Here is a 22,673-nt window from a genome sequence, read left to right as displayed (position 1 = left end):
CTAAGTCCCAACATATAAAGGAGATTTTGGACAGAGATGAGATGGAGAGGAATACAGGTCAGGCTGGCGGGCCTGGAACTGTGAGAATCGCCCTGACATTTCCACACATGGAGGGGACTGCAGGAGCCATGAACGGTAATGCAGGCCCAGACTTTAACAGTGGCTCTAGAGTTTGGCCGAGAGAGGTGATGATTGGAGCCCCTGCCAGGATCCCAAATGCACAGCCTAATTCCTCCATTTGTATGCTGAGATCAGGATTTTACCCATAAGGCTTTAAAGTAAAATATAATAAAAAAGAAAATATTGCTAAATCTAAAAGTGATTCTCCTTTATCCCAGGTGATAGGCGCTATCAAGTGACAGCACTGACTTCAGTGGGCTTTGGATCAGGCCTTTGGAGAGGAAAGAGCTGAGTTGTATCTCTAGTCATAATAGTGAAGTCCTGAGCAGTCCTGGAATTCAGTATAGTGAAGATCATAAAGTCCTGGGCAGCCTCAGATCCATAAAAAAGGCCAATAAATAAACACTTTATTGCTCTTAAGAATGTTTGCAAAGGCATATTCTATGGCTGACAAAACAATTTAGTCTTCTGTGAATGGCATATGCTCCACACAGGGCTGGATTATGACATTCTGAGGCCCTAAACTCTGTCAAGTGTAAGAGGCCCCATACCATAATTTAAAAAAAAAAAAAATAAATATTTTCACGGAAAGGACATTGAATATATAAATACGAAAACTTTATATTTGCATATATACAAAGGCAAAGTTATAAAACTAGAATAATAATCTAACTAAAACATGTCTTGCAATATGCCTGTTTGCATTATAAAATAGTTTCAAATTAACATATTTTCATCTATGATTTCTTAATTAGTAGATATGAAAAGTTTATATCTAAAGCTACACAAAAGCAGTTACAGTTACATAGACAAGCTTACTTAATGGAAGCAGTACAAGCTGCAGTATGTCTGCATATCACATTAATTTTAATACATTTAATACATTAATACAATTTAGAACATTTTCTATCATGATTTTTTTGGAGAGCAAATTCATTGATTTTCTTAAATGATAAGCTATGGAGTTTGTCACTTTCGATGCACAATGCTTAGGGCAGATAGCTTTTCTTGCAGCATTTTCTAGGCAGACATTTCTCTTAGAGTTCGCTTCTCTGTCCTCTGTCTCTTCCAGGACCACCAATTAATCTTGAGTAAACATCTTGGACACACAGAGTGACAACAAGCTATATGCGCGAAAGAGAGAGAAATAATTTACCAAAAAAAAAAGATTGGTAATCTCTAGACAAGCATTGAGAAAGTGAGAAAAATTAGCTTCTATTCAGGCAAATATAATGAATATTAAAGGCTTTAATAGCCTATAAATTATATGCACATAGTCTGAAAGAACTTGCTCATCGAGTACTCAGAATATTTTGATATATGTGTATATCTTCCTTCACTTCTCTCAAAACCCTCTGTTTATCCTTTCATCAGCACTCTCTGATATTTACTGTGAAGGTTCCCAAAACTGACGGAGGGAAGCCGACACAAATGTATCCTCCTCAAGTTCCACTGGACCCAAGTCCATAAGACTATCACCTGCAAACTCAATCATGTGAAGCATGGATAGCGAATGAAGCTGAAAGCGGCGTGTGCACTAAAATACACAATTGTACATATGTACAGATCAAAAGAAGAAAGAACACACTGATACTTAAGAAAACAAAGAAAAACAGGAGCGAAGGCACTATGCGACTGAGTGTGCTGGACTGTGAACAAAAGATGGCGGCCTTCCTGCTATTACTAGCCAATGGGGACACTGTACATGACATCACTCCTAGGATGAGTCCCATATGAATATAAATTTGGCAGGATTGCTTCATGACACTGCAGTCTCCACCTCACATTTTTCCTGATTTTATTGGCACTGAGATTGTTCATTTTTATATATATATATATATATATATGTATGTTAGTTAGTTATGACAGCATGGTCAGAATTTTACCAGTAGCAGCTGGCCAACAAAACGCTGCCTTAGGAGACTGATAGCAGACTTACTCCTAGAAATATGATTTTTACAAGTGCAATTATCGTTTTTTTTCTCAGCCCTGGCCTCCTGCCTGTCAATAATGAACAATTAGTGAAGGGTAAGGGTAGGGCAAGGATATTTGTATAGCCAGATGTGTATATCTTTGCCATATTTGAATGAAAATGTATATATTTAGAGAGAATCTTTTTTTCCCCATATCTTCTTTATTTATCAACCGATTTTGATAAAATTGGAAATGGAGTCAGTATTTTCTTTTTTAGAGGCACCTCGTATTGTAAGGCCCTAAACTGTAGCTTAGTTAGTTTCTGCCTTGATCCAGCCCTGGCTCCACAGCTGTGGAGTCAAAGAGCTACAGCCTACAAACTGGCAGCTGCGGAACATGTTTTTTTGTTTTTTGTTTGTTTAAATTAAGCTCAGCTCTTTGGGTTTATTTCACAAAGAGATGTGTCTGAGCTGCACATGAACTGCAAAGCTCATGATATAGGCCTAGAGACACAACCATATATTTATCAGGCAAATGTATTTTCAATATACACCTCTACCCCGATATAACGCGACCCGATATAACACGAATTTGGATATAACATGGTAAAGCAGCGCTCCAGGGGGGTGGGGCTGCACACTCGGGTGGATCAAAGCAAGTTCGCTATAACGCGGTTTCACCTACAATGTGGTAAGATTTTTTTGGCTCCCGAGGACAGCGTTATATCGGGTTAGGCTCATAACATGAACTCTTGCAAAATCTATCCTTAAACATTTACACGCTTACTTCAGAAATTAGAAGGTAAAAGTAAAACAGTAGCTGCTGGGAGCTTTAATACAACTAATTATAAATCTCTACTTGTAGACCACTTGCTGAAATGGTGACATGGGACACAGGAAACATTAGGATCTGATCTGGGAGTGGCAGAACAGTACTTGATGTTCTCTTCTTTTTCCGTAAGGTGTGTATACATATATATAATTTTAATTCTCTCTTGGACTATTATGTAGATAAATTCTAGGCAGTGTAGATTTTCTTTTTGTTGTGGGATAGGATTAGTGATGCAAAAAGCAATTTTTGCCATAGCCAACAGTTCATATTGAAAAAGCCAAACGTATACATTTTTTTGGTGTGCAAATCCAGCAAAACCTTGTTTCCTGGATGATGTACTGTATGGGCATAGCAAGAAAGAGCTGAGAGAGCTATTTGCAATTGCGGGGGGGGGGGGGGAAGAGGGGAAGTGATTTCTAAGAACATTGTCCAAAATGTAAGTGCATCTAAAATAGGTCAGACTGTGGGACATTCAGATAATTGTGCCTAATGCATTAGATTCATTGTTATCCTGGCATTTTCTGCTACTAACCTTCCCTTCATAAAATCTGCTGAGTTTCCATGACAAATTGTGGAAATATGTTGATTTCAATGAGAAGATTTTTGCTGCAAGCTTGCCATCCATATTTAGAAGCAATATTGGATGGTAATTCCCCATAATAAATCCTTGCTTTTTTCTTTGTTAAGACAAACATAATCAGGGATTTTCTCATACCCCTTGGTTACTGCCTATATCACATCACATTACTTTGAGTATAGTTGGACTAGCACTGAAACAGTTTCTTTTCTGTAAGTCCATAAAGGACTGCTGGAAATCTGTCTTTAACTAGCAACCGGTCTGGTGATAATCCTTCCATAGCTTTATTTATTTTGCATTAGAACGTGGAAGCATCCAGTTATTTGCTTAGTTCTACTCTTAATGTATTATACATTGTATTTTCCATGAAGTTTATCAAACTCAGTTGGTCTGAAGCATATAAAGACTGATAATATTTTCTGAATTAACCATATACTGTATTATCCTTAGACAGTAAAAAAAATAAAATAAAAATCACACTGAGTTGAATAGTCATATTTTTATGGTATTCAAGAAGTTTGGATCTCGGCTGCCAGGATCTTTATCATACTGGTTGCAAAACTGCATTATGTAACTTATACCTCCCCTTGTTATAACAGATTTCCCCTTGAAATCTTTACTCAGTTTTTTTTCAGTCTGAACTCCCTTTGACTTTCAGCAAGAATGTTAGGATTTGGCCTGGTATACATACATTGCAACTAAATTATAATCCGATTTAGGTTAAGTAACCATCCACAGTATGGTTATAAAACAAACAGCCAATGATATTTAGATGGCAACAACTGTCTTCTTTCTCACTGGCCAGAATTCAGATAGCAAAAACATGGTCCCTAAATTATTCTGGGAAGGTTGGTTTTAAAATAGTTTGCCTAACATATTCAAAGAGACTCTCCACATTAGAACTATGGGTTCCCCCCTCGCTCTCAGATAAATTCAGTCTTGCCTCAGCTTTGCTTAAATTGCTTTCTGTGCCTTTTACAGTTGCAAAAAAGAATAAGTCTTAGAAAATGGCAAAGTACCACAAACACACCTCACACTGAATGGTGACAGCATCAGCTAGCTGCAGTGTACCAACAGCCATGCTTGACTTAACAGGGAGAAATTCTACCCCAGAAGGAACTGACAAAATCTGGAGTTATAGAGACAAATTTAAATAATTACCTGACTCATTTCCTAATTTAGTATATATGCTGATCTCAGGTATTTTGGGTGCAATTAATAAGACCACTAAGTTCCTTACTATGTAGTGCCTGATCTAAAGCTCGTTGCAATGTGAGTGTTTCCAGTGACTTCAGTGGGCTTTGGATCAGGCCCAAATACTATATCTTCTACATAAACGGTGCTTAAATATCACAGAGACAGGCACATTGTCTCTGTGATATTTAAGCACTGTTTAGGTAGAAGAGAACGCCTAAATAGAAAGAAGTGCACTCATGAATTCTCTTAACATAAAGTACCAAATCCTGATCTTAAGGCAGAAGCTTGAAAAGTGAGGGCAATGGCACATTGAGAGGCACAGTAAAACACACTCAGTTCCAGAGACTTCCTTACAGGGCAGCCCATACATGGGATCTGCTGAATGTACTGGGCAGAACTATTTGCCATTCTTTCTTGCAAGAGCAACCATCTTGCTGCAATCCTTGTTGAGTTGCACATGCTGTGGGAGGCAGCATTTGCAGTTGCTGGATTAGGGGCCAGTCCTATCCCATCACTGAAACATGGTTGGTTTGTAATAAAGCATTAGACTATGAGCCCTGAGTTCAGTCCCCATCGCCACCACCTTTCTGTGTGATCTTGGACAAGATGGTAATCTCTCACTGCCTCAGTTTGCTGTCTGAGTAAAGTTTTGTTAATGTTTGTGAGGTCCTAAGACAATACAGTGTTATGGGCCCATCTAAGCACATAGATAGAAACCACCATCATGGTGAAAAAATGCCTGGATGTTCCTTGCTACAGTCACTGTCCTGTTTAATATGTGTATAGAGCAATAGATACTATTAGTGGCATCCTGGCCACATTGAAATCAATGGCAAAACTCCTACTGACTTCAACAAAGTCAGAATTCTACCCTGTGTGACTACTGATGGTTATTTTAACCATACTGGATCTTGTAGGACACTTATTATTATTTATTGGGCTTCTGTTATTGCCCGCAATGTTCTAGGAACTTTCCAAATATGTAACAAAGTTACAGTTCCCTGTCTCAAAGAACTCACAATCTAGGGAAGACAAGCAACATAAAATCCATTTTTTCTACTTTTAAATAAGTATAATTATCTACACTGACCTTGCTCCTAACGATCATTAGTTGACAGTGTTTCACAGGAAATAGAAGTGGGCCTTGAGGAGGGCTTTGAAGGCCCGGGTCTTGGCCTTATAGACTAGTTTAGGGCAGGCATTCTATACGTGCCAAGAGTCTATTCCTCAGACTAACCAACCATTGTTTCAAAAATATTTTCCTCCAGACCATTCAATATTATTCTTTTATGTATTTATCATTCTATTGCAGTAATATCCAAATGCCTCAATCAGGAACTGGGCCCCAGGGTACTTGGCACTGTACAAACATAGAGGAAGACACATAGCCATATCTTCTTTGTGTAGTACTGTATTGTTAGTACTGCCAAGGAGATTATTATTGAAATTGGGAGCCCCCTCTCAGTAACGCAGAGGGCTTTGATATGACTTTTCCATTCTTTTAGGATTGCTGCCGAAACCGCGGAACTGGCGGACCTCCCGCAGGCACGCCGCCGAAGGCTGCCTGACTGCCGCCCTCACAGCGACTGGCAGGCCGCCCCCCCGCGGCTTGCCGCCCCAGGCATGCCCTTGCTGCGCCGGTGCCTGGAGCCGCCCCTGGTCACTATCACTGAATGCTGCCATGTCTTCTCAATAAAGTTTTTACCTTAAAAAGCTTGATATTTTGTGGTGCATGAACAGTCTATCCTGTACAACAAATTAAAGGTGCAAGTGAACAATATATCCAGAAATAAGTTTACATTGGATAATCATAACAGCTGTCTTTGTGCATGATCACAATGTAGAGATTCATAAATCCATTCAGAGAAGATGTAGTCTGCTTGAGTGTTTAAATTCAAATTAATGACCCATAGTAGTCTGATGTCTTTTTTTTTTTTCTATTGAAATGATTGGATTTCAAGGCTCTGGAACAATAAAAGCCCGGCACATATTTTGGGTGAAACCATGGAAACCGCATGCTCCATTTTGCTCAAAATAGAAAAGTCAAGTTTTGGAACTCTTAGTCATGAATGACCTTGATATTTGCAGCTGATGCAGCTCATTATAATTTGTATTGTCAACTGTGTGTGTGTGTGTGTGTGTGTGTGTGTGTAACCAAGACCTTGGTCTCAAAGCTACATGATGCACTTGGTTTCTCTGCTGAGCACTCAGAGAAAGCACTTTGGAAAACTCAGGACTGGTCCCATCCTCACTTTATATGGGTGCAGAGTAGGAAATATGTATAAACCTAAGGTAAACAGAGGTACCTCTTTGCTGTGGGATGACTGGCACCTTTAGGACGTCACTGTTGACTAGGACCTTGCATAGGCCCACTGCTCTTGTGGGGCAATATTCATCTTTGTTCAGAGGCCCAGCATAAGTCTACACAATACCTAAGTTATGAGTGCTTAAGTGACACACAAGCGTTTTGCTGTCCCTCTGCACAGAGGTGAATTTCACCCTTAAATATTATTGCAAATTCTTTGAACATACTAAAGATTTCAAAATGCAGCTTGATGCCTTTCTAAGATACGAGGACATAAAAACAAAGTTTTCGTCAGTTGCTACAAGCTGTATGTAAAAAGCACTCTTAGCATCTAATAATGGTCTGCTTGTTTTAAGTAAGTAAACGTATCTTAGCTTTTCGTTATAAAGCCATATTTTTAGCAGATCATACTTAATTGCCTCTAATATAAGCATTCTCCCAGTGCTAGAACTTAATTGTTGTCTCTCCCAAAAAGGACTTTTGACAGATTTGTCTGTGTGAAGATTGTCTGTGAAGATTTAGGAAGACAACACTGCACCAAGTGACTTTTGAGAGGTTTTTGTTTTGTTTTTGCAGGAAGAGTTAGGCACTTTATTTGAAAAGAATGCTTAAATTCTGCAGAAAGCAATTGGAGGTGGGTAAAAGATTTTAGTGCAGACAAAGCCTACAGTAGTGCTAATACTCCTCTTAATCTCTTTAGATTGTGGAGTCATTTGTTAAAGAACATTTAGTTCAGGGCTTAGATATACTGTAGTGTGTGGTTTAGTTTTCATTTTAAATTTTATAGCTATGCCCACTGTTTGTCTTATTTCATGCACTGAAATTTGTGACCAACAGCTCCTGAAGTGAAGAATTCCATATCAAAAGTCCATAATAAAAGGAAGAACCTCCCCACCCCAAACCTCAGTAGTTACAGTATAGCAGTACAAAGTGGGAATTAAGCCATTTTACATCTACCTCTCAGGTTTTCTGCAATGCCCATTATTGTATTAGTTATTTGTTTGTGTTATAGTACTAAAGGCACCCAACCAAGACTGGAGTCCCACTATGATAGGTACACTACACACACAGGGCATGGCTACACTTACCGGGGATCGACACTGCAGCAATCGATGCACCGGGGGTCAAATTAGCGGGTCTAGTGAAGACCTGCTAAATAGACCACAAATCGCTCTCCCATCAACGCAGCACAGTGTAGACACCGCAGTCAGTAATACATTTATTCACGTACCTGGAGTTGCGTAACTTAAGTCAATTTATCCCCGTAGTGTAGACAAGGCAACATAATAAAGAGACAGTCCCCACCCTGACCTTAGCATTTCTCAGATCTGAATAGCAAGGTCCTACATGGACTTCATGAAACCTTCTGTTCATCTTCCTTCCCTCATTTGTCTTCACACAGACAAATCTGATTCTAGTTTGTTTGTGTGTACATAACATTTTTTCTTTCTGTTCTTTCCTTTTCTCTTTAAGTCATACTCATATGTTTAAATCATGTTTTTAATATTAAGGAAGCCAGCTCCTGCTGCCCTGGAAGGTATTAGTTTCTCTGTCTTGTCCTCACCTGGGAGCAGTTCTTCCTTTCAGTGATTGACAAGAGGCACATTTCTGGAAGTACAAATCCAGCGGTGTCATAGCAGCATGGGCAGATTAGTGGCTGCAGGGGCAGCAGTGACAGGCTTGGAAAATTTTGCTTAAATATTTTCCTCTTACAGGCCTCATTCTAGGCAGGGTAATTAAAAAAAAATTAATTGATTTTACAAAACCATATGGAAATTCAGTTAATTCAATTTATCCAGCAAAATAGTTCAGGTTTAAGGTCAAAGTGTTCTTTTTTTCCTTATGTCGATACAAGCTTTGCCTACATTACCAGGAGGATCATAAAGGGCAACTATTAAGCAGAGTAAGAAAGCAAGCAAATTCGAGTTTGTTTGTCTTGTGATTCAATGCCTACTTGCCGCATGCTAAGGGGAAGAGAAAAGCACAGAAACTACTCAAGCCCCCAGTCCTGCAATCAACTCGGTGCAGAGTCCCCTTGACTATATGGACTCAGCATAGCACCCGAATGAGCTCACTGTAGGACCCAAGTCCTAATGGGAGCAGTACAGATCTCCATATTATAATACAAATTAAGAAATGTCTTCATCTGAACCAAACTATAGTCTATGATTCATCTTGAGTAGCATCTTCCTCCCTGACTAGTGCCACTGAAATCAATGGTCCTGCATGTGTATGAGTGAGGGTCACAGAATCTAGCCTTTCATCATCATAAATGTACTTCTGGTAAGTTACCTTGCACATTATTATTCACAAAAAGGAAAGAAAATAGCATGTATTTAGTAACTGTGCCTTTACCACATACTCAGGGCTGTGTTCCTAATGAACAGTTCCATCTTCATATGAATGTTTAACCTGTTAATTAAAAATGAAAGAAGAGTAAATGTTTCTCAGGGTCAGATATCATAGTGATAGATAGTGCTGCCTGGGTTGTTACCTTTCCCTTACCCAATTCAATGCAGCCTACATCCTGCTCCCATTCCGCCCAGTCCCTGCCTTTTCCTGCCCACAAGGTCCTAGCACAGGGTAATGATACTGAAAAGGCAGCTGACCTCCTCCACCTTTCACTGCAGGAAGAGGTTGATCCCCTCCACATGTGAATCTGGCCCTTGTCTCTCTTACAGCACTAGCATAGCATGTTGATCACCATCCTATCTTATCCCTGCCTTTGGTGGAAGAGGTGTGTAGACTAAACAGACAAGGTGTTTTACAGATTTTTCCATCATACCTACTTTCCTATCCATACCGCTTGGATAGAGTTCACATGTTTTGTCCCTTTACTGAGCTGGCTATATTTACCTAATGATGACTCTATAAACCTTTGCAACTTATTCCATTGCACTGGTTATTTCTCCCAATGTTTTATTTATTTTTCTGTAGCTCCAAAAGACTACACATAGAAAATTGGTGTCAGTAATGGAAAATGCAATCTACTGTGCCCCAGGCTATCCCCTCCTTAGCAACATCTTCAGACAGGATTTCATTTTTTACCTCCATCTCCTGGAGCATCATACATGGCAACCGGATAAGGTAGAGTAAAGGATCCAGATTCTGATCTCTGTTACCCTGATGTAAAGCCAATGGAATTCTCCTGATTCCAAGGGAGCTACTTTGCACTTACAACTGAGATCAGAATATGGCCCAAAGATTCCATTCTGGAGAAGTGGGAGGTGGGCAATACTTAATGTGGTCTTTCAGGACTATTGGAAAGCTGGGAAATTTTAAAATTCCCACTGGAAATCACAAGTAATCCTTCACGACTGCAGAGCCAAAAAGGTTTATTTGGGTCAGCAGCTGCAAGGGCTATTTCTTATTGAAATAAGCCTTCAGAATGCCTCCATCTAAAAAAATGCTTTCAGGGATAAAAGGTGAATAATGTCTTGGCATCTTATTCCCCTTAAAGCATTTCTTTCCTCCTCCCTACAAAATGATCTCAACATTTTTATTGTTATGTGCATTCTTTCTAAGATATCTGTACGTTTTATTTGATGGAGTGAGCCCAGGGTTGTAAAATAGGTTATGTAGAGCAAAATATTTTCCGAAAAATCAACAAAAACCTTCTCTTGTATCTCCTGTTAAATTGGTGCATGTTTACCAGATATGAGTATTTTCTTGGCAATGTCATCTGCTTTTCTTTACACTCTATGGCTTCAAACTACATAACGGAGCACTCTGACAGAATTATGAGTTGCTTGCTGCATTCTTTTTTATTTATCATATCTTAGGCAGAGAATTTGGTTTAAGTGCTAGAGATGTTTAGTAGCTCCAGGGGTTTTGATCTGCTTTATCCTTTCAGATGCAGGGAGTGGAACTCTTATTGATTTATCTTGATATATCAGTTTTCTTTGTTTAAGCATTTTTCCCTTTTCAGTCTAGTAATAATGGGAAAACTCCCTATTTCTGCACAAAATATTTAGAAACCTTTTTAACATTCTCAGATTTATTGAGCCAATGTTGGTAAATTCCAATATTGGTTAATATTCTCCTCAGGAGTCTATTCTCCTATCAATATGCAGGAAATATACATTCCTTCTTCCAATGAGTCTTGAACAGTATGGTGGTCAATTATTTTATTTCTACTCACAAAATAATTCAGTTCATCATTTAAACAGTGTTAGTTTTGAATGATGAAGCCCTTTAATGTTTGAATCCTGGCCTCTCTGTGTGTGCTAAGGCATTTGAGATCCTACTTAAACTTAAGCTGGCAGACCCCCACGTAGTATATTAGATGGCTGGGGCAGCGGAATGTCCACAGCTCAGGAATTTGGTTCTCCCCTGCTTGGTCCAGCAAAGTCTGAGTTTGATGGCCCTCTGAGTATGTTGCAGTTTCTCTCAGACCTTTTCTGTAGGGAAGCTTTATGTTTTGGAAGTTGGTTTTTAGTCAATGTTTCAACTATCATAGTGTTTTGTGTTTTTAGTGGTACTATGAGTGAATCTAGGGAAACTGATATATTGTAAAAAATAACCTGAAAATGACTCCAGCAAACAAATGCTCTGTTTTGATAGAGTTTGGGGTTTTTTAGGTCTGGGCAAACTCTCTCGTCCCCCTGCCTCCTCCAATTTGTTAAAAAATATATCAGCCTTAACTTTCTTAAAATATGTTATGTAACCCACTAATATGTATTAAAGCTGTCCAGTTGGATGGCAAGCCAAGTAATGTTTAAGCTTGACTACGGCCATGACTCATACATCAGACTCAGGTTTACAACGTGACTACAGAATTCTTGCTCCAGGGCTGCTGAAAGCTGACACTGAAACAAAGGGAAGGTTCTCAGTTTCCAGAGAGAAAGACAGTCTTCACTGCTCTCCTTACCCATGGGCAGGTCCACACTGATCTCAGATGAGGCTTCCAATGGGCTCTTCAAACTAGCAGAGAAAGGTATAACATGCTCCAACGACTGGAAGTTGAAGCCAGATAAATTCAGACTGGAAATTGGAACAACTCACCAAGGATTGTGGTGGAGTCTCTATCACTGGCTATTTTAATATAAAGATTGGATGTTTTTCTAAAAGATCCGCACTAGGAATTATTTTGGGGAAGTTCAATGGCCTGTGTTATACAGGAGGTTAGAGTAGATTATCACAATGGTTCCTTCTGGCCTTGGAATCTATGGGTATGTCTACACTGCAATGTAAGCCTGGGCTCAGACTAAGGCTTGAGCCCAAAACCCCCTTTCCCCCCATTCCATCTACTAACAAATCTCTCAGACTTGGGCTTGGACCCTGCAGGGCTGGAGGTTCTGAGCCCATGTCAAGCCAGGAGGGTTTGAGGCCTATTGCTTTGCAGTGTAGCCACAGCCATGCCTGAATTGGGTCCTGGGAGTCCACCAAAAGTGTCCAATAATCCCATGGGTCAACTTCCTTTATCCTCTCTATCTCAACAGTCTCCAACCGACTCAATTGAAAATGGAAGCCAACCCGCTTGGCATACAGCAGCAGTTCGGTGAGTCAGTGTTAACCGTTCCATTGTCTTCTGACCACTGAGCTGCAAACCCACCATCTGAGAGCCGTCTGTGTTCGCAATGTACACCAAAACAGAACAAGCCTTTTGTAAAGTGTACTGCTTTATCGTCCTGGGAACACAGCTAAATTTTGGTGAATCTCGGGCGCGAGGCTAGCAGAACTGTGGACTTTAGCCAGAGTACCCAGAATGACCACATGCACCAGCAGATAGCTAAAAAGTGTGTGTGAAGACCAAGAAAAGGAAAAAGGAGAAGGGGAGAGAGAGAGAGAGAGACCCTCAAAAGCAGGGAGGGAACAAGAGTGGGGGAGCTATGGAGATAGACAAGCCGCTAAAGTGGCTGGCTGACAGTCAGCAACAACAGGCCGCGCAGCAGCAGTTAAAACAACAGCAGTTGTTTCAGCAGATGGCCACCCATCAGCAACAGCAGGCTGCGCAACTACAACAGCAATAACAGCTTATCTGGGAGTTGGCTACTCAACAACATGAACAGCTACGACGTCTGGTCCAGCAAGTGGCCACCATCCTCCAACGGCAGGGCATCAGCACCAGCCCAAGGGCAGAGGACCCAAGTCCCAGGGTTACAAGTACCCCCTGGCCTCTTCTATCTGCCGCCTATGCACGATACTAACATCCCCTGTTCTGAGAGGTGATGGTAGTGGGGGAGGGCCTGCAACTGGCAAGCACAACCCTCAGAAGAAGGCAGTGCTTACTGAGTAAAGGCCATGACTAGGCTGGCTAGGGAATGTGCTGATTCATTGCTCCCTTGAGACAGCCTCTGCTGATATGGCAGACCTCTGGCCAGGGCCAGCTCCAGGCACCAACTTGTCAAGCAGGTGCTTGGGGCGGCTGCTCCAGAGAGGGGCGGCACGTCCAGGTATTCGGCGGCAATTTGGCGGATGGTCCCTCACTCTGCCTAGAAGTGAAGGACCTCCCGCCGAATTGCCGCCGCAGATCACGATCGCGGCTTTTTTTTTTTTTTTTGGCTGCTTGAGGTGGCTAAAACCCTGGAGTCGGCCCTGCCTCTGGCGGCAAGTTAAAGTTGCCCTCTCTAGTAGAATCCCCAGAGAAAGGCTTTACTGCAAACATAGTGCAAAATTCCTTCCCCTTCTTTGCAATTTGCATTTCCTAAGAGCTCCTGCAAGGAAAATGAAGGCCAGCATGTAATCTAATGGGTGAAAGTGATCATGAAATCATAATTGCAATTCTAAGGAAGGGTAGAAGGGAGAACAGCAAAATAGAGACAATGGATTTCAGGAAGGCAGATTTTGGTAAGCTCAGAGAGCTGATAGGTAAGGTCCCATGGGAATCAAGACTGAGGGGAAAAACAACTGAGGAGAGTTGGCAGTTTTCCAAAGGGACACTATTAAGGGTCCAAAAGCAAGCTATTCTCCTGGTTAGGAAAGATAGAAAATGTGGCAAAAGACCACCTTGGCTTAACCACGAGATCTTGCATGATCTAAAAAATAAAAAGGAGTCATATAAAAAATGGAAACTAGGACAGATTACAAAGGATGAATATAGGCAAACAACACAGGAATGCAGGGGCAAGATTAGAAAGGCAAAGGCACAAAATGAGCTCAAACTAGCTACAGGAATAAAGGGAAACAAGAAGACTCCATCTCTGGAGATATTTAAGAGTAGATTAGATAAATGTCTATCAGGGATGGTCTAGACAGTATTTGGTCCTGCCATGCGGGCAGGGGACTGGACTCGATGACCTCTCGAGGTCCCTTCCAGTCCTAGAATCTATGAATCTAATCTGTCAAGCACCTCCTGATACAGTAAGTAGCCATGAAATGCATAATAATCACAAGAACTTCCCTTTCTGGAATGAAAACTGCCATCTACTGTTTTAGAGCCTTAAAATCCCATCGGTCCAACTGGAAATTTCTTGCATTTGAGGGTGGATTGTAACATACAACAGTGAGTACTGGTTTTAAAAAAAACAAACAAAAAGCCATTTTCCTGGAAGGCAGCTGCAATTTTCTTCCCTCCCTTCTGTCCATCAGTTTTTTTACTCTATTCATGAGGAGTACTAGCTTCTTCTGCTTTGTAATTGTGAAAAGATTGGCACCAAAAGGGGGCTTTTGCATTGTGCTCTGAACATAGTTAGGTTTGGGCTTCTCTGGTCCTTTGTATAAGTGAGTTCTATAGTGTGTCTGGCTCCCCAAACGAAACTAATGAGCCATTCTCTAGCAGCAATAAGCCACACCAGGGAGTTCATTAGGAAGCTGTCCTGGTGTACGTCCCTAATGAGTGAAGTCACTTGTCCTTCAGCATTATGCTGCACAATACACTTGGGGCTTGTACCAACAGCTTATTAATGCACACCCTTTCTTGCTTATTGCTCTACTGATATTAGTCAGCAGTTGTCAAGGTAGAGAGGTGCTGCCAGGGAGAGGGCATAAATAGGGCAGCCAGGGTGTGTGCTGATTCTTTGCACTTCTTCTGTAACGTACACTGGACGAGTCCTGTTGGAAATTAAAGCAGAAACCCCAATGGAGGCAAGTGGCCAACCCATGCCATCCTTTGGGTGAGCCCCCCTCCCCCCACTGTGTTGAAGTAGATCAGGCTGGCACAGGAAAGTGTTATTCACATTTCCCTATGCCAGCAAGAGTGCAACAGGCCCCTAACCTGTAATCACTGTAGTCTGACCTTAACATGGTGATGTTTCTCCAGGAAGTAGAAATTAAATTAAATTAAGACTAAAATTGTAGCTTTTAGCTCACCTGCAATATTACAGAAACTGATATTAATGATGTACAACCTGGTCCTGTGAGATGTTGCTAACCATCTGTAAATGCTATTGCCTTCACTGGATTTGAATTGGGAGAGTTTAGTATCTCACCACATCAAGCCCCAAAAGAGCAGCTGGCTATGTCCTGGGCTAGGTAGCTATCTTGGAATCTGAGTAGATTGTTCTGTTAGCTTTAGGAAAGACGGATTTTTATTCTCTTAATGGTAGACCCAAGTTTGTGTCTGAATAAGTTTGCAAGGAAGCAGGCAGTTCAGTAATTCAGTTACTCACCTGGAGCTACGGGAATATTGAATGTTTTCTGGGGTGCTACTGCAGAGGCTGGACATGTTTTTGTATAATAAATTGTGCAAATTTGTGCTCCCTTGTGAGCTTAGGTTCCATCATTGTGACCTCTATAATCATCTTAATTGGTAAGGTCTCTTCAAGTGAAGGCAGTGACACTGGTTTGCCACAAATGTGTTCATAACTTGGCACCAACATATTCAGATTGACCTTTATCCAGAGCAGACTGCAAACATTTCCTTCACTCAATGAAAATAATTTTTAAGAGCTAAAACTGAACAAGGGAAGCAGGCTTTTGCAGCAACTGCTCCGATCAGATGAGATAAGATACCTGGCTCCTAAAACAAATATTTGTATCTTGTTTTAAGACATTTTTGAGCTTTTCTCTTAGGAAGCCTTACCACCATAAAAAGAAGTGAAATTGTACCTGTTCAATGCTGTCTGCTAGTTGAGACTGAGTAGCCTACCTTGTACTTTTGCAAGCTATTATAATGACTTGTTCCCATGGCCTCTCATGAAAATTATTAATTATTATTATTTATTTGTATTACTGTAATGTTTAGGAGCCCTAGTCAGGGCCCGGCCCCCTTTGGATTAGGTACTGTACAAACACAGATGCAGAACAAAAAGATAGTCCCTGACCCAAAGAGCTTACAATCTATGTAGGGTGACCAGATGTCTCAATATCATTGGGACCGTCCCAATATTTGCCTTATATATGCAAATATCTCCCACCCCCCCAAAAAAAGTGTCCTGATTTTTCACACTTGCTATCTGGTCACTCTAAATCGATGTATAAGACAAGAAGCAACAAATGGATACAGACAGATGGGGTGGAACAAAGAAGCAATGAGACAACGCTGGGCAGCATGCTAGGCTGTGGCCTCAGTGTACCATCTGTCTAACCATTATCAAATTTTTTGTAGGCATCACAGAAAAGTTCAGTTTTAAGGAGGGACTTGAAAGAGGATAATGAGGTAGCTGTACAGATGTTTACCGGGAGCTCTTCTCAAGCGTGAGGGATAGCACAGGGGAAAGCACACATGTACTTGTTTGAAAATTTAACAAGCAGGTGATGGGGACTAGCATCAATGGCCAATTGGAGGTGAAAATTGGCATTTCAGTAGAGAATGAGAGATGATAGGTAGGGTGGGGATAGGCCTGTGAAGGGCCTTGAAAGTGAAGACTAACAACTGATTCTAATGGGTTCCCCCCCTTTGGGGTGATGCCTGGAACTGGGGTACCATTGAGCCCACCTGACCCACCAGCCTGGGCTCCCTTTCATCCTGTAATGCTGTGACAAGCTGCAGCCATGCTCCCGGTCTCACACTTTCACAGGTAGGGACACATCCAGCTTCAGAAACACACAGACACTGAAATCAGCTCTGCATGGGAAGGCTCAGCTAAGGAATAGCCCAGGTCTCAAGTGCACCCTCCCCAAAGGGTAAACCCAAAATTGTACCATCTTGTGCTGCACAGAGAACAGTACAGCGTAAGCTCATTAAATTTGCTCCCTCCCTCAATGTGGAGAGGGATATACACAGCTTTCTGTCCCAAGTTATGATTCCCACATTGTTTAGACAAAACAAAAACAAGTTAACTACAAAAGATAGATTTTAAGTGATTATAAAGGATAGCAAACAGCTCAAAGCAGATCACCAAGCAAATAAAACAAAAACACAATCTAAGCTTAATGTACTAAAAAATTGGATATGTGCAGCAAATTCTCACCCTAAATGATGTTTTAGGCAGATTGCAGAGATTCTTGAAGGCAAGTTGCACTTGCTTACAGCTTATAACTCCAGTTATTCCTTTCACAGGCTAGAAATCCCTCTAGTCTGGGTTCAGCCCTTCTCCCCCTGCTCAGACTTTTTGTTTCTCAGGTGTTTCCAGCACCCTTCTTTCTTGGGCGGGGAATCAGTGAAGAATGAACCATGATGATGTCATTCCCCTGCCTTAAATAGTTTTTGCTTATGGTGGGAATCCTTTGTCTCCCAGTTTGATTCCCACACCTGGGCAGTGGAAAAATACTAATGTTATCATGGAGTCCAGGACCAGATGACTTGGTCACATAGCCGTGTAGGGCCACGGCAGCCATGACTCAGAGGCTGTTTGCAGTGTCCCCAGGAAGGCTCCTCAGTGGGTGATTAGCATCTTCTAAGACCTATTTTCTTCCAAATGGCTAGCCATCTAGAATGATTGCATTCTGTCTAGTGGGCATTCCCCAGGCGGAAACACATTTGTAATAGATGCATAGACAATATTCATAACTTCAGATACAAAAATGATACATGCATACAAATAGGATAATCACATTGAGTAAATCATAACCTTTTCAATGTCACATGCCTTTGCTTACACAAAATACATCATAATTATGCCATAATCATGTCATAATAATATTACTATGAAGAATATGGGGTGTAATGCCACACTTATGTTTGATACAATAGAATGATCTTTGCAGGAGCATTCTGAATGGATGTGTGTGTGTGTGTGTGTGGGGGGGGGAAGATTGCATTTATCAGGGCCAGAGAAAATGATTTTATTTATTTGTTTGTTTGCATTGTGGAAGCAGAGAAAGAACTGACAGGAAGGGGATGCAATGCATGACAGTTCTTTCTCTGCTTCCACAGCATAAAGATACAAGATGATAAGAGCCTGGGTGAGAGTTTTAGTTATATGGATGAATAAGAGAGGCTGTAACTTAGAGATGTTATGCAGAAAGAATTTGCAAGATGTGAGGCCATAAGGAGAGCTCCAAGTTGAAGATAATACCCAGGTTATGGGCATGAATGGCAGGCAGGATGGTGGTATAGTCCACAATGATCAAGAAAGGAGGGCGAGAGAGCTTGGGGTGGGGAGAAGATGAAGAGCTCTGTTTTAGCATGAGCTGATGGCTAGATATCAGAGACAGGTTGACAATAAAAGTTGTATTTCAACTCATTGAGAAAAAGTTTAAGTAAAATAGATAAGTAATTTAGTGACCAGAGCCTAAAGACTAAGATTTGTGTTAGAGGAAATACAAGAAGTTTACAAAATACAATTGAATCGTATTCCTCAAGTCCACCTACTTTGCCTGCCATTCTTTCAATGTTGTAAGGAGCATTGAACCAATTGTTTAGTTAATCAAAGCAGACATGCAATATTATGATATTCATACCATATGCTCTTCATGATCTTTTTAGGATAGGGAATGGGTCAAAACAGAGTAGATTGATGCATGCTTTGTCAAATCATACCTTTAATAGTTTGCAGGACTATCCAGAATTATAATAGTACAGTAAAAAGCAACAGAGAGTCCTGTGGCACCTTTAAGACTAACAGATGTATTGGAGCATAAGCTTTCGTGGGTGAATACCCACTTCGTCAGACGCATGCATATTCACCCACGAAAGCTTATGCTCCAATACATCTGTTAGTCTTAAAGGTGCCACAGGACTCTCCGTTGCTTTTTACGGATCTAGACTAACACGGCTACCCCTCTGATAATAGTACAGTAGAAACTCAGAGTTACAAACACTTCAGGAATGGAGATTGTTCGTAACTCTGAACAAAACGTTATGGTTGTTCTTTCAAAAGTTGCCAACTGAACATTGACTTAATACAGCTTTGAAACTTTCCTAGGCAGGAGAACAATGCTGCTTTCCCTTTTTATTTTTTAAGTAGTTTATGGTTAACACAGTACTGTATTATTATTTTTTTTGTCTCTGCTGCTGTCTAATTGTGTACTTCCAGGTCCAAATGAGATGTGTGGTTGACTGGTCAGTTTGTATATCTGGTGTTCGTACCTCTGAGGTTCTATCAGGAACGTAGCTAGCGGGGTTCAGGGGAAGCAGCCGCTTCCCCTCAGCACATTTTTCAAAAGCGGCGCCTGCCGGGCCAGCGCTGGGCTCCTGCAGGCAAGGGTGGGCGGGCAGCACGGCCGGACTCCAGAGGAGCCATTGGGCGGGAGTGGCGGGGGCGGCTGGAGGAGCGAAGAGGCCGGCTCCTTGGCTATCGTGCCCCAAGCTCAGCGTGGCCCCAACATCGCCGCGGTCGCCACCTGCGGCGGCTCAGGGCTCGGCGGCAGAGCGCTTCGCAGCTGGCGAGTAGATCCCCTCTCCCCGGCATCTTCCTGCTTCCCTCGGCCCGGGCAGCCCAGCATTAGCAAGAGGCGGGGACAACATGCCAGGAAGCTGCCGGGGAGAAGGGATCTGCCTGCCAGGTGCGGAGTGCTTGGCCGCTGAGCCCTGAGCTGCTGCAGGAGGCGGCCGCGGCGACGTTGGGGCCATGCTGAGTGTGGGGCACGATGGCCGAGGAGCCAGCCCCTTCACTCCTCCGGCCGCGCCCGCCAACCCCCCCCCATGGTTCCCCCAGAGTCCGGCCGTGCTGCCTGCCCCCCCCCCCCTTGCTTGCAGGAGCCCAGCGCTGGCCCGGCAGGTGCCGCTTTTGAAAAAAAAATGCTGGGCTGCCCGGGCTGAGGGAAGCAGGAAGCTGCCGGGGAGAGGGGATCTTGCCAGCTGCTATCCACCCCACTGCTCCGCTCCCCCCAGGTCCTGGGAGAAGCGAGCAGCGCCCTCCCACCACTCCTTCCCTGCACCCGCCCCCCTCCGAGGGGGGGGGGGGCCGCATGGGCCCAGAGGGGCCGGGGGGGCAGGGGGGGGGGCGAGTGCCAGCCAAGGGGGGGGTGCGGAGCGGCCGGAGGAGGAGCCAAGGGGGGCACCTTTTTTATGTTTGCTCCCCCTTCACTTAGAACCTGGCTACGCCACTGGTTCTACCATAGTAGGGATTTAACCAAACTGAACAAACAAAAAACCTCAAAGTTTTGGAAGGGATCTAAACCCTCATGCTTCAGGGCACACAACAACCTCTAACTAAAGGGGCTTAAGAAGAAACTTTCCCTGTGATTAGGTTATTCCATAGTTGCTTTTAGCCGGGTTTCTGGGGGCCACCATCAGATACAGGACACTGGACTAGGTGAATCATCGTTTAGTCTGACATGGTATGCATGGGCGGCGGGTATCATGGGGGGGGGGGGCTGTGCCTTTCCAAACAGCCAGGTGTGGCCCCGCCAATGCTCTGCCCCCAGCCCCCTCCTGCTTCCTGCTCTGGCCCACCCTTCTCCATTCCCCTGTGCAGTGGCTGGGGCTGTGCATGCTGCCTACCCACCCAACTCTCTGGAGGTGGGACCGTGCCATCCGCCCTCCTGGCACGCCTGGGCTGGGGCGGTGCCACCCGGCCCTCTGTGGCTAGGGCCACACCAGGGCTGGGGGTGCTAGCCTGGGGCAGTGGCCGGTGTCCATGGTGGGGGGTGGTAGGGGGCTTACCTGGAAGAGCCGGGGCTGGGGGCTAGTCTCCCCCAGCTGGGTGCATGCCCTGCCCATGATGATATGGCAATTTCTATATTCCTAGGAATACTTCGGAGACAAGGTGGGTGAGGTCATAGCTTTTATGGGCCCAATTTCTGTTGGTGAGAGAGAGATGCTTCCAGCCACCACGTTGGCCCAGTACAAGATGTTGCTTCGCTAATACCCTGGGACCCACAGGGCTCCTGCTAAATGGCCTAACTCGCTCACTGGCTCCTTTAGTGATCGGTGCGCATTACCGGGGGGCATCTCTCTTCAGGGCAAACCACGCTCCTGGGCACTAGCCCAAGCAGCCCCCGCTCCCCGGAGCCCCTCCCAGGGGCAGCCGCCGCCGCTGCCGCTAGACCCGCTCCGCCCAGGAGGCTGTCCCGGTGCGCCTGCGTGCGCTGCTCCGCTCAGTGTGTAGCGCCCGGCTCCAGGACTGCGCCGACCCGGGCCCAGCTGCTGCCCTCCCTGCCCCTTCCCCTGACGCAGCGCCCCGCCCTGAGGGGTGAGTAACAGCCTCTTTCTTCTTTATTAGTGGTACTGGGAGCCCTAATGGGATTCATCGACTCTCCTTCCTCTAGCTTCCCTCGTGCCGCGCTTCCCCCTCCTGGTATGTCTGAACGTGGTTGAGTAGGAGACATTGGACAGGCACGCAAAATAGTATGTGGGAGTCGCTGAACATACAACACATGCAGGTTGTAACTGGGAGCCACTCACCGCAGAGACACGCGAGCGTGTTATGCACATGCAGATTATTGCACGGGAGTTGCTGCACATGCTAGCTACATGGAGATAGTGTGGGAGTCATTGAACGTGCTCACTGTGGGAACAGGCTGGAGATATGCTCGTTATTGTATGTGGATCATTGCACACGCTAAGTACATGGAAATTATTGCACGAGTTGTATGGCAGTGGCAGCTGCTGAGTTGAACTGATACCCTCCACCTCCTCACACTGAAAGGGAGAAAGTGTGTGTGTGTGTGTGTGGGGGGGGCATTTGTGTCTGTCTTCACTGGTTGCACAAAGCGGAGCTGGACAGAAAGACAAAAGGGGAGCTGACATATAAAGGACAGCAGTTACTCTCCCAGATGGTGACACACAGAGACATATTTCACTAGCAGTACACTTATTACCATGTGTGTGCGCTACATATGAGTGTTTGCATGTATTCTGTATATGTATCGTAAGTCTATGCATATGCATGTAATCTGTGCATGCAGTCACAGCTGCATTAGCTCTTTGTGCCTGTGTAAGTACCAACTGCATCTGTGTGTATTGTAAGGACCCTGTTTGCTTTTCAGTGTGCTGCATGTGTGCATCAGATCGGTGTCTAGAGAGAGTCGCGTTTCTGAATCTCTTTGTTTCCTGTGTCCTTTTCTTTTCCTTGTTTTGAGAAATACCGCTCACGATTTCCAAGTCTCCGTAAATTAGGAAGCTAGCCGGGCGAACTCAGTGTGGGATACAGACAGTCTGCAGTGTCCCTGATATTTGTAATTGAATATTTATTCCAGTGTGTTTATTTTTAGTACTGAAAATAAAGGAATTGGTATGTTGACCTTTTGCTGATGCATTTGGCTGTAAATAACAGAATCTCTCTTTGAATGAGGCACATGGATATATATGTATATATGCACATTCATCTTATACAAATATCTATACTTTTGTTTTCATAAATAACATAAACTCAGTGTGTTCAAATGTCTTGCAATTCTTCTATTTCAGTGGGAGCAATCCAGTAGGGGGTGGGAAATGGTTATAATTAGTTCCCTCAAAATAAAATGAATCTGAGTGAGTCATAATTGAGAAGTTAACTATGAGACCATTACAAGAGAGAA

General features: G+C 43.2%; 1 protein-coding gene and 1 long non-coding RNA gene across 3 annotated transcripts in view; one reads left to right on the top strand and one right to left on the bottom strand.

The window, feature by feature from the left end:
* Positions 1 to 716: 716 nt before the first annotated feature.
* Positions 717 to 21,263, bottom strand: LOC117873561. The gene is made up of 2 exons (XR_004644757.1): positions 20,815 to 21,263; positions 717 to 1,244 (listed from the first exon to the last, which is right to left on the bottom strand). It is a non-coding gene; the product is annotated as an uncharacterized LOC117873561 (long non-coding RNA).
* Positions 21,246 to 22,673, top strand: part of SLCO5A1 (solute carrier organic anion transporter family member 5A1) — a 127,957-nt gene continuing 126,529 nt past the window's right edge. For both annotated transcript variants that reach the window (XM_034763065.1, XM_034763067.1), the window contains exon 1: positions 21,246 to 21,343. The gene's annotated coding sequence lies outside the window, so the exon portion shown is untranslated. The remainder of the gene's footprint in view (positions 21,344 to 22,673) is intronic.

The sequence above is a fragment of the Trachemys scripta genome, chromosome 2, assembly GCF_013100865.1.
Source record: "Trachemys scripta elegans isolate TJP31775 chromosome 2, CAS_Tse_1.0, whole genome shotgun sequence".
Classification (NCBI taxonomy): Eukaryota; Metazoa; Chordata; order Testudines; family Emydidae; genus Trachemys; species Trachemys scripta.
Note: the sequence above shows the minus strand (reverse complement) of the source record. Positions and strands in the feature narration are given on the sequence as shown.